Source organism: Canis aureus, chromosome 6 (assembly GCF_053574225.1).
Source record: "Canis aureus isolate CA01 chromosome 6, VMU_Caureus_v.1.0, whole genome shotgun sequence".
Taxonomy (NCBI): Eukaryota; Metazoa; Chordata; class Mammalia; order Carnivora; family Canidae; genus Canis; species Canis aureus.
Window position 1 is genome coordinate 26,481,006 of NC_135616.1, and position 11,475 is coordinate 26,492,480.

The 11,475-nt window shown below is 45.6% G+C and overlaps 1 long non-coding RNA gene across 1 annotated transcript in view; it reads left to right on the top strand.

The window, feature by feature from the left end:
- LOC144315636 (uncharacterized) overlaps positions 1–11,475 on the top strand; it is a 73,319-nt gene that overhangs the window by 45,889 nt on the left and 15,955 nt on the right. Inside the window, exon 3 of the long non-coding RNA XR_013381367.1 lies at positions 1,617–1,735. This is a non-coding gene — a long non-coding RNA (uncharacterized LOC144315636). The remainder of the gene's footprint in view (positions 1–1,616; positions 1,736–11,475) is intronic.

Consider the following 11,475-nt stretch of genomic DNA (forward strand, 5'->3'; position numbering starts at 1 on the left):
ATAAACCACAGCGCAGGAAACACAGTATGGATACAGTCAGAGTAACATATATTTACAACCTCACAAATTACCCCAGGAGACAATGGGCCAGACTTTGCATATGCACAATAAGAAGAGGAATCTGCTTATTTGGGTTTTGACACATCTAGCTATTACTGGAGATTACTGCCTCATTACCTTACAATTCCTACAAGGTAGAATGTGGTGGAGCCCGTTCTGAGTCATTTCCAAAAGTGCTTTTAAGGGAAGTTCTGCAAATAATACAGTTTCTTAAACGGAGAAAGTTTTGACAATAATTTCTTTTTTTCAAGTCATACCAAATAACATATTACTTTTTGAATTAGAAACAGATAGAACGGGACACCTGGGCTCAGCAGTTGAGCATCTGCCTTTGGCTCAGGGCATGATCCCAGAATCCGGGGTCGGGTCCCACATCGGGCTCCCTGCGTGGAGCCTACTTCTCCCTCTGCCTGTGTCTCTGCCTCTCTCTCTGTGTCTCTCACGAATAAATAAATCGAAAGAAAGAAAGAGAGAAACAAACAAACAAACAGATAGAACCAGAGCAGCCCAGGTGGCTCAGCGGTTTAGCACTGCCTTCAGCCCAGGGCCTAATCCTGGAGACCTGGGACCGAGTCTCATGTCAGGCTCCCTGCATGGAGCCTGCTTCTCCCTCTTCTCCCTTAAAAAAAAAAAAAAGAAAAGAAAAGAAACAGAACCAGATTTTTTTAAAAGATTTGTTTCTTTATTTGAGAAGGAGAGAGAGTGGGAGGGAGGGGCAGAGAGAGAGTAAACTCTGAGCTGAGCGCGGAGGCTATCTTAGGGCTCAACATCACGACACTGAGATCACAACCTAAGCCAAAAAATAGTAAGACATTCAACTGACTCTGCCATCCAGGCACCCCCAAACCAGAATTTTTTAAAGTGAATGGACTGTGGATTGTATAATAGATATTGAGAACAGCAGTAAAGGAGGCTAAAATGGATAAGTTTCATTTAGTAAGCAGCTGATACTCAATCATGCCTGTAATTTGAAAGGTGGCATTTTGGATCCATGATAAAATTTTCTTCGTTGACATGTGATCCAGCTGTTACTATCCCACTGGGGGTTTTAGGATGAGTTTTTTTTTTGTTTTGTTTTGTTTTTTTAAGATTACTTATTTGAGAGAGAGAGAGAGAGAGAGAGAGCACACAAGAATGCAGGGGAGGGGCAGAGAGAGAGGAAGAGAGAGGGAGAGAAATAGACCTCTGCTGAGTACAGAGCCCCACGCAGGTGCAGTCCCACAACCCTGAGATCATGACCTGAGCCAGAACTCAAGAGTCAAACACTCAACCAACTGAGCCACTCAGACACCCCTAGGATGGTGTTTTTAAAAAGTTCTTATTTTTTGAATAAACTTTCAATTCTAGAACAGTTTTAGATTTACAGGAAAATTGCAAAGATAAAGAATTGCCACATAATCCCATACGCATGCTGCTCCTTCGATTATTAACTTCTTATATTAATATGGTATATTTCCTAGAATTAATGAACCAATACTGATACATTACTATTAATTAAAGGCCATACGTTCTTCAGATTTCCTTAGTCTTTACTTAATGTCCCTTTTCTGTTCTAGGATGCCATTTCAGATGCCATATTACATTTAGTCATCATGTCTCCTTACGTTCCTCTTGGCTGTAATGATTCCACAGGCTTTCCTGTTTTTGATGACCCTGACAGTTTTGAAGAGCACTGGTAAGTTCTTTTGCAGAATGTCACTCAACTGGGATTTGTTGGAGATTTTTCTCCTAACTGGACTGAGCTTATTGGATTTTGGAAGGAAGACCACAGAGGTAAAGTACTATTCTCATTATGTCTCATCAGGAGTGTCTGTTATCAACATGACTTACCACTGTGGATGCTAGTAAGGATAATGCTTTACCTTGCTGGGGAAGCAGGGAGCTCCCTGAAATCTAGACCAGAACTGCAAGCCCCCTGGTGTGTGTAGGAGAGGCTGTAGGGAGAGGGGGCCTGAGCTCCAAACTCCATGACAGAATTTAAAAAGCAGAGAAACCTAACAAGGCAGGCACCTGTGCCTCCCAAGAAGCCCCAGTGATTTACTCTGCTGAGTGACAAGATTGCTGCCAAGGTGGGAGAAGGTGGCCTGTGTCCCAGGGCCACCTGGATGCCCAGGAAGGGTTTTGACTGTGCAGAGAAGCCCAGTGACTGGGGGTGGGTGGGGTTGAGGGATGGAGCAGGGGGAGGGGGACTTGTTCAGGTGAGAGTATTTTATGAATGAGTATTTTATTTTATGAATTTTATGAGAGTATTTTATGAATGTGGCTATTTCCTTAGCAGGAAGAGGCTATATTTAAAATACAAGTCCATTTAAAGGAGCATCCTAAGTAAATCAAGGCACAGGCATTACGGATATGGCACAGATCGGTCTGGTAGGAGAAAGGTACCAGAGGTTTGAATCCATGGGTTGGAAGCTGCAGAGCATGGGGCACCCAGGTTCCCCAAGGGGGAAAGGGTTCAGCACAGCTCATGGAAGGCAGGGCTCTGGAAGGCAGGAGCTAGCCAGGTCTGTAGAGTGCACTAGATGTCAGCCATGCTTCCTTACCAATCTCCGCTGTGCTGTGGTGGTGCAGGGTTAGCATTTCCACTCATCTGCCCTTGCTCACACTCAAGGACTCTGCCTGGCATGCAGGCCAGAGTCCTCTCAGGCTCTGGGCTTCCACATGTGTTCCTGCATGGAAAGTCCCCAGGCTGTTCCAGGATGTCCTCTGCAGTGTCTCATCCTGTTCTCCCAATCACAGCTGCAGGCAACCTGTGCCACATCCCTCCTGCCTGAGTCACTGCCCCAGGCTCAGGCTGCCTTTCCTCCAGCGTGACCTAGGCACCAGCCACTGTCCGTTCCATCCTGTGGCTTATCCCTTTATTCTTCAAAAATACCACGGATTTATTTTTACTGCCTACATGAAATGGCTATTATCCAAGGAAAATTTTCCATACTTAAGTTATCCCCTTTGCTTTCCTACCTCCCACGTAAGACCTAGCCTGCCCCATCTCTACTGGGCCCCACTCCCGATTACAATATTTGTATACTTCTTTTTCCCTAGTTTTCCTGGACAACTGTAACACCATTTTGGTCTAAAGGCTAGCCTGTCTTTTTTGGGTTGGTCCATGTACTCTCCAACCACCAGTCAGCACTTCTGACCTTCTCTTTTTTGCTTATTAGTGTCTTCTCTCCTTGGCCACTTTACCAACCCTCTTATGGCAGGAGGCTTCCGACCCCATAATGAATGGATGAATGAATGAAAAATGAACAAGCACAACGATGCCAAATGTCTAAATCAAATGATTTTCAATTTGTTGAATTGACCAGAAATTTTGAGACCAGATGGATCTTATTTATCTTAAATAATTGGCAGGACCCTGAAATCATATCATATTGTATTTCAAGTTTAAAATACTATAATACATCATTTGAGGCTATGTTTTGTGCCAATTACTAGATTCTGGAGAAGGAAAAAGAACGCCAATGGTTTTAGAAAATTTATGGGAGGAAAACTTAAAATTAAAAACATTCTCAAAAATTAAAAAAAAAAAAAAAAAAAAAGTTAGGGCAGCCCCGGTGGTTCAGTGGTTTAGCGCCGCCTTCAGCCCAGGACGGGATCCTAGAGACCCAGGATTGAGTCGCACGTCGGGTTCCCTGCGTGGAGCCTGCTTCTCCCTCTGCTTGTGTCTCTGCCTCTGTCTCTCCCTGTGTCTCTCATGAATAAATAAATAAAATATTTTTAAAAATTTTAAAACATCTCAAAAAAAAAAAAAACACAAACATCTCATGTACTATAAAAAAATTTCTTCATGGCCGTTGGCATTTTACCCAGATATGATGGTAATACTGCCTCGAATCCCCACAGCATAACTTAGGTCAGGGGATATTTATTCTGAGCACTTTTAAGAAGTATTCTAGAAAGATGGGGTGCCCATTTTGTATCAGGCAAGAGTCATTTGCCCCTGTGAAAAGGAAATATTCCCTGCTTTACTCACTTTTCCTGGCTCTACTGGGGCCAGATAGCTCAGTGTCAGGCTCCCTGCCCTCAAGGATCTCAGCCTGGTGACTGTGTCAGGCAACAAACATGGAGCCTGTGCCTGTGGACTTGGGGGAATTCTGGAGCAGGGAAGAGACAGAGAGGGTTTCTGGGGGAGGTGACTGCTAAGCTCAGTGCTGAGGGAGAAGGGAATTCTCCAAGTGATAGCAGACAGGCGATGAGCTTGCCACGTTGTGGGAAATGAACGTTGCTTTGAACACAACTAATTTGAAAGTTGTTTTAAGTTCTTATTTTAAAGAATTTAAATTACTATGTACTCTTCCCCCTGAATTCCAGAGCTTCAGAGTAAAAAAACAGAAGTTCCCCTTCTTCGTAACTCCTACCCCAAATCCACTCCCTTCTCCAAAGGAGACTGTTCTCTCCTTGGCATGAATCCTTTCACATCCTTTCTTATGGGTGTTTTTGTTACTATAAAAATTGGGTTCACCTATGATTTGGGGATTTTTAAAAATTCACTTTGCAATATGCCACTCATGGTTTTAATGTCTAAATCTGACTTTTTGTATAATAGTGCGTTTTTCCTATTAAATTAGAGAAAAAAGATAAAGAAGGAGAATAAATAAAAAAGCTTCTTATAAGTAACGATGGACCTTGCCGGAGGCCTAGGACATCAGCATTCTGAGAGAGAGCGTCCACAGTATGCAGCCCACTTTCTCTGAGGAGGTCCCTGGCTGGGGGCAGTGCTGCTACAAGGGCTTGCGTTTGTGCTTCCAGAACCATCGTGTATACATTCCATCCCTAGAGTGTCCTGTCTCTCTGTTCTTCCAATGGCCAGGTTTGCCCTCTGAGGCCGAGCCAAAGCTCATGGCCCCTGCCACACCAGAAGCCAAGAGATGGCAGCATCAAATTTGAGGGATCCCTGGGTGGCGCAGCGGTTTGGCGCCTGCCTTTGGCCCAGGGCGCGATCCTGGAGACCCGGGACCGAATCCCATGTCGGGCTCCTTGCATGGAGCCTGCTTCTCCCTCTGCCTGTGTCTCTGCCTCTCTCTCTCTCTCTCTCTGTGTGTGACTATCATAAATAAAATTTAAAAAATTTAAAAAATTTTGAGGGAAAATGGTAACGAGTGGCACAAATACATAGGTTATTGTTTCTTTGCAAAACCTTCCTGACAGGCAAGCCAAGAGTTTAGGGGGAATAGTGCTAATGTGTACTTTTGGGACATCTAAGTTTTCAAGGTCTGATATTGTCTCCAAAGGGACTTTTCCTTTGAAAAGACCAGAAACTCTGTCATCTTTATCTCTAGTTAGCAGCTTCCTCCCCAGTTGTTATTAGGGGAGTTATCAGTCACTAAGGCCTTAGTTAGATCTCAGAAAAAAGCCCTTGCAGTCATCCCTATCACAAAGCCCAGGCCATGCCATTCTGCATTCACGCTGGAAAGATCCAAGGCCCTGGGTCCCCCTGGGGTTGGTGGAGGTGACTCATCTGTCTGACCCTGAGTGGAAGAGTGGCGTGTTTGGTGCACACTGTGTGCCTGTCAGCAGTCAGTATCCTGTTGGCCAGGAAAGCACTACCTCTTCCCAGGAAAGGCTTTGTCTGCTACAGAAACACAAGCACCAGTGGACAGGGGCTACTGAGTCCTAGAAGGAAACCTGGCTGACTTCTGGGCTTCTGGGTTTACAGTGGGAAGAAAGATGCCCCATTTTCACACCCAACCCTGCCACCAAAGCATATAGACAGCTTGCCCCTTTTCGATTTTTAAGTATTTTATGGCCCGTTATTACAGGGAAGCAAACAATGGTAGCATACCCAATGGATACCGAGGAAGGCATAGAACAGCAATGATTTTGAAGAGGCCCAGTGGGTTGTTTCTCAGCTTGTTCCTTCGACAGAGCTCATTCATCAGAGCCCTCTCCTGTCTACCCCCTGGCCTCTCTTCCCTTGGCCTCAGTCACAGATTGCTTACTTATTTAGCTAGTTATTTACTCCTTCTCTCGCACCATAAAAAAATTTAAAAAATAAAAAATAAATAAAAAAACAGCTGATAGGGCAGCCCAGGTGGCTCAGCGGTTTAGCGCCGCCTTCAGCCAGGTGTGATCCTGGAGACCTGGGATCGAGTCCCACGTCGGGCTCCCTGCATGGAGCCTGCTTCTCCCTCTCCTGTGTGTGTGTGTGTGTGTGTGTGTGTGTCTGTGTCTGTGTCTCTCGTGAATAAATAAATAAAATCTTAAAAAAAAAGAAGAACCAGCTGATAAAAATACACCGAATAGAAGATGGAATAAGTGACCAAGATAAGCAATGAAGAAGACAAGGAAAATAGTTGATAGAGCCAGCAATAAGATGAACACATGGAAATGTCTAGCATATGAGGTTGTTCAGTTATGACAAGTGGGCTGCAAATATTGAATCTAAGAGTTCTAGAAGGGAAAGAAAGGAGAAAAAATAAAAAATGAATTTAAAAAATTTTTAAAAGAACAGAGAAAAAGAGAATCAGAAGGAGTATATTGATGACTTAGGAAAAGGTCTGTCTTTCTAAAGCAGAGCCCAGAGGGAGGTAAGTGAGTGATGATCCCAGTTCACACTTGTTGGCATGTGGGCCAAGAACGGTGTTTATTTTATTTTATATAAATTTATTTTTTATTGGTGTTCAATTTGCCAACATATAGAGTAACACCCAGTGCCCATCCCATCAAGTGCCCACCACCCAGCCACCCCTACCCCCGTCCACCTCCCCCTCCACCACCCCCAGCCCGTCTCCCAGAATTAGGAGTCTCCCATCAGGAACAGTGTTTAAATGCTCTTCTGACATTTCCTCATCCCATCCTGGCAGTCATGTGGAGCAGATACTACCATTATGCTCATTTTACAAATTAGGAAACTGACAGTTTGAGAGTTAGTTCCCAATTTGCCCAAGACCAGAGAATTAGTAACAGAAATGAGATTCAAACCCAGGCTGTTGGGCTCCCTGCGGTGGGTGCCACACTAGGAATTTCACCCAGCAGGGCAGTGGGGGGCCCTCGGGGTGTACTTCTGCGTCAGATGCAGTAGCGATTTTTGTGTCTCTGGGCAGTAGATCAACCAGTATTTTCTCAAACCGTAGTTAGTCATTCCAGTGCACCCCAAACCTGCTCGAGCACAGATGGTTTGTACAGCAAGAGACCCTCCACGCTGATGTCTCTGGTCCCCACTGCAGCCTACACCAGGAACTACTCTTATGGCACTCTCCGACCCCAGAGTACTCAAGGCCTCACATGCTTCTTCCAATGTGTCCTCTGTGAAATGCGTTAGGATCTGGGTATCCTGTCTATTCAAGATCGCATGCCACCCAGGCAGCGGTCCTCAGACTGCCAGCATCCACAGTGCCAAGCTAAGGCAGACCGCCAATTTTAGGTTAAAAATTTACTTAAATTTTTAGTATTAAAAACATCATGGTCATCATCTTCCTTCTTTTTTTTTTAAGAAGGCCCCATGCCCAATGTGGAGCCCAGTCCAAGGCTTGAACTCATAACCCTGATATCAAGACCTGAGCTGAGCACAAGAATCATACACTTAACCGACTTAGCCACGTGCCCCAAAACATCATATTCTTTTAAAAAGCATTTTATTCGGCAGCCCAGATGGCTCAGCAGGCAGCCAGGGTGGCTCAGAGGTTTAGCACCGCCTTCAGCCCAGGGCCTGATCCTGGAGTCCCGGGATCGAATCCCATGTCGGGCTCCCTGCAGGGAGCCTGCTTCTCCCTCTGCCTGTGCCTCTGCCTCTCTCTCTGTGTGTCTCTCATGAATAAATAAATAAAATATTTTAAAAAATAAATAAAAAGCATTTTATTATAGAGAAATTCAAACACATATGAAAACAGAATAGTATAATGAACCTTCGTGTACCCATCACTCAGCTTCGACAATTATTGACTCCTGGCCAATCTTGTTTCAGCACTACTCCGATCCACTTCCTCTCTCCCATATTGTCCTGCCGCAAATCCCAGAGATCATATCATTCTGCCTATAAATATTTCAGTATGTGTCTCTAAAAGATACGAATCCTTTCTTTTAACATTACCATACCATTATCACAGCTAACAGTATTCGTAAGAGTTCCTAAATATCATCACATACCAAATTTCCAATTGTCTCGAAAATGTTTTAAGTCTTTTTTGTCTGAATCAGTATCCAAATGAGGCCTACACATTTCCTATCAGAGAGAACATTGTTTTAAATAACAGTTATCATTTCATGCATTTGGAAGAGGACATCATTCTAATCTCTTCCCAAGGTACCTGTCCTATTTGGTCAGGTTCTTCACTCCATCCATTTCCTTTGTTATCCTTTTTACTAAGTTAAGTTATAGGTCACTGGAAGCAGCATCCAGAGTGTGATGTCTTTTTCCAATGGCCATGGATTCAGAAATAAAAGATTTCTCACTGAAAACACTTTTGGCCCAATTATAAAACAAAATTCAAAATCCAGATGAATGTATGCTTTAACTTGGGAGACAGGAGCAAAATGGGTCCCTCTCATCCACATGCGCTCTAGAGAGCATTTTCCAACATTATAAGAGGTTCTAATCTATGTGCAGTAATAGATTGTTCTCCTCTTAAAGTGAAGACAAGTATCAGACAGATACTGAGAAAGAGTCAAACTCCATTCAGAACAGATTGAACCTCAGTTTAGTTTTATGAAAACAATCTGATTTTTCAGCTGGTGCTTTCTTTTTTTAAAGGGCTGAGAGTATCCTTCGGATACTACAGGCCAATGCCAGAATTGACAAGGTATCTGAGACAAATCACCTGTGGACATCCCATGATGGGCAAAGTCAAGTTCTCATCTAAAGTTGAGGAAAGACCCTCTGCCAGTGGAGGGGAAAGCAGAGTGGTGGGGATCAGACCACTGGAAAGGGCAGTTAGGAGGACACTGAAAATATCCAGGCAGGAGGTGATATGTTCCTGAAGTTGGGTAGGAACAGGACCAGAAAGAAGAGGGGAGGAATCTCCAGGGCTAGAATGCTGTGTGAAAAGGAATCCTAAAGACACACACACACACACACACACACACACACACACACACACTCCCCATGGCCCTGCAAAGAGCCAGATGATCTGTGGATTATAAAACATACCCCAGAGGCACCTGGTGGCTGAGTAGGTTAAGCATCTGCCTTTGGCTCAGGTCATGATACCAGAGTCCTGGGATCCAGCCGTGCATCTGGCTCCCTGCTCAGTGGGGAGCCTACTTCTCCCTCTGCATTTGTGCACATGAGTGCACTTTCTCTCCCCTTCTCAAATAAATAAATCTTAAAAAAAAAAAAAAAACACCCCATGTGAAATATCCACTTTGTAATTAGAGCAATAAGGGTTCTCCGCACTGGCTGCACATTAGAATCACCTGGAGAGGGACGCCTGGGTGGCTCAATGGTTGAGCATCTGCCTTTGGCTCAGGGCGTGATCCTGGAATCCCAGGAAAGAGTCCCACATCGGGCTGCCTGCATGGAGCCTGCTTCTCCCTCTGCCTGTGTCTTTGCCTCTCTCTCTGTATCTCTCGTGAATAAATAAATAAATAATCTTAGAAAAAAATCACCTGGGGAGTTTGAAAATATTGTGTTCAGACCCCAGCTCAAGCCAGTTGAATCAGAATCTCTGGGTATTTTTTACACCTCGCCCTACCTTCCCACCCACCCCACCCTACCCCAAAACGGAGGGGATGCTGATGGGTAGCCAAGGCTGAGACCTCTGGGCCAGGAATGGACAAGGACTATTTCAGCACAAAATTACCTGCCTGGACTCCTTGTTGAAGTGTTCACAGCTTGAAGCTTAGTTTGGCTCAGCTTGGACCCCTGTTGCTCAGGGTGAACTGACCTGATCTTTGGAACTCAGCCCTGTGCTCAGGGCCTGGCAAGGAAAGCCTGGCAGGGGAACAGGAAAGAAGGGAGCCAAGTGTCGTGTCCGGCACATATGCTTCCCTGCGCCTGTGGAAGGTGGTTCTCCTCATACTTCTGCATGTCAAATTCACACTGGGCTATTTGTCAAATGCAGATGCCTGGGTCCCACTCCCTGCTAGGGTCAGAAGTCTAGCGTGTGGCCCAGGAATCTGCTTTTTAATGGGTCCCAGGTGACCGTGACAGAGGTTTCACAGCACACATGTGTGCATGTGCACATACCCCAGAAGCCCTGAGGCCTGCAGGAGCTCCAGTCTGTGGGCCCCCATGATGGACACGCACGGGGCAGGGATTCTCTTTCATCCTGGACCCTGGCCCAGGAGAGGCTCAACAGTTAGGGCTGAGGTAGCGCCCAGCAGTAAGTCTTAGAAATGATTAGAGCTTCCATTTCTAGAAATGGCTAAAATTGGATAGTGGGACACTATCCACCTGGGGGCCTTCATGGAAAAGAAGTGGACCTGCCCCAAGTTTTCTTTGTATAATAGAAGGTGGAAGTGAAACAGGAAGGACCCTTGGCTCACTTACGCCTTATTTCCACCAAAAGGGAAACTGGAGGATTTTCCAAGGCTGACTATTGGCAGCAAGTGCAGGAGCGAGAGTGGGAGCCCAAGAAGCAGCCTCTGGTCGCTCAGAGAACTTCAGTTTTAACATTGGGTTTCAGGTTTGAGGATCCGTGCACCAGAGGCTCAAATGTTCAGGGTGCCTGAACTTATGAAAGGGTCCTACCTCTCCTGGCCCTCCCTTAGTCCCTTTCCATGGGAAGGGAGCCACCCAGCACTCTTTCCACTCTCACCACTGGTTTACTGGGGTGACACGGGGGCTGTTGTACCGAAGAAAAGGAAGCCAAGCTCTGGGAGGCTGCCACCTGCCCAGCAGGCTGCTCTCCCAGCTTTGTTTTTCTTTTCTCTAAGCCAGGAGAGGTTGCAGGAGGGGCATTCCCTCAGAAAGAAAAGGCACCTGGCCTCCTAATGCCCCAAAGCAGAGACAGCTCAGGCCCAGAAGCCTCGGGGTCTAGTTCCACTGTTCCTGAAGAGATATGGGAGTGGGTGCAGAGGCCCAGAGTATGTCTCCACGCTCTCCCCTGCTCTCCTCCTATGAGAAGACTGCTGTTCCAGAGCAGGCTTCTGTCAAAGGGGCATCCTGTTCTAAGACAAAAGCCCTTCTTGGAAGAAGTGTTCACACCTCATACTCCAGAAGTGGGGCTGGGGCTTGTATGTTATCCAGCAAAAGCAGCTATAACAAAATTCCAGACTGGGTGGCTTCCATAACAGACACACATCTCTCAGTTCTGGAGGCTGGGAAGAGAGGCGGGCCCAGTGCAACAGGGCGAGTACGCAGCTCTTTCTTCTCCAGTCCCAATTTTGGAACCTCTTCTAAGCATTCTGATCAAAAAGAAAAGCTAACTTGCTCTAAAGCAGGAGTCACTGGGACTAGGAATAATCCAGCTCTGTTGTCAGGGTTCACTGTACAGTCTTTAAATGTGTTATAAGAGGGTTTACAATGTTGAAGCA